Here is a 1,215-nt window from a genome sequence, read left to right as displayed (position 1 = left end):
TGAATACCTACAATAATAAATTTTACTAAAACCCTCAGAGTTTCAAAAAATCTTATAGATACTCTGAATATTTCAGAAATAAATATGTGTCTAGTGAAAATTATTTAAAAAGTTGAACTTTCCTTGGGCTAGCACTATGAAGTATGCCATCGTCTTGTCTTTGTCAACAGCGAAAGTTCTCAAGCATCGTGAGGGTTAAGGATTAATATATCCTATAGCCTACAGTGTTGATCATGATTTTCTGTAGGTTATGCGTTAAATGCACATTTGACATGTTTCAGTTTATCAGGACTTAACTACATCATAACATAGAGAACAACTTTAATTGAAAAAAGACCAATGTCAGAAATAAAATTATACAAACTGAAAAAAGACAATATTTTAAAGAGAAGAAGAAAATGGATAGAGAAGGGTGGAAGATAAAAGTACCCACAAAGTAGCAAATGCCATTTACAACTGTGGATGTGATGTGACTAATTCCTTCAAGTCTCTCAGGTGACCTTTTTGAAATTATGAACTCTAACCTATGCATGTGAATTATGATAAATCTTTCCTCCCTTTAGTTGATTTTTGTCAGAACAGAAACAGAAATGAAACAACAAAAACTTGCCATTTAGAATAGTATTAAAACCTTAAATACTTATAAATAAATTAAACAAATGAAAAATTTGTACATTAAAACTAAACAAAATTAATAAGAAAATGAAAGGAAAGCAAATGAAAAAATAGCATATGTACATTGAATGGAAGTTTTAATATTATTAAAATGTCCTTACTACCTAAAAAAAAATCCATAGATCAACATAATCCATGTCATTGATCAAATGATATATTCTTTGAAATATAAAAAATAATTCTACAATTCATATTAAAGAATAAAAAAGGTCCTGGATTGCAAAAGCATTCTTGAACAAACAAAACAAAGCTACTGGGATCACATTACCAAATTTCAAATCAAACTGAAAATCAAAACAGTGTTATGTTGGCATAAAATAGGCATATATACCAATGAAGCAGAATACAGAGACCAGAGACCAGAAATAATTTCCCAAGCAACTGAACCTTGACAACTGTTACAAGACACATGGTGCTGTTTGATAGCTGTGAAGTGTATTTCAAAGTCAGCAATGCGATTCCTTTATCTCTGTTTGGTTTGTTTGAGAATGCTTTGACTATTTGGGGTGTTTTATAGTCAATATGGATTTGAGGATAATA

This window comes from Psammomys obesus, unplaced genomic scaffold (genome assembly GCF_907164565.1).
Source record: "Psammomys obesus unplaced genomic scaffold, mPsaObe1.curated_primary_1811, whole genome shotgun sequence".
Lineage (NCBI taxonomy): Eukaryota > Metazoa > Chordata > Mammalia > Rodentia > Muridae > Psammomys > Psammomys obesus.
This window is presented reverse-complemented; position numbering follows the sequence as displayed.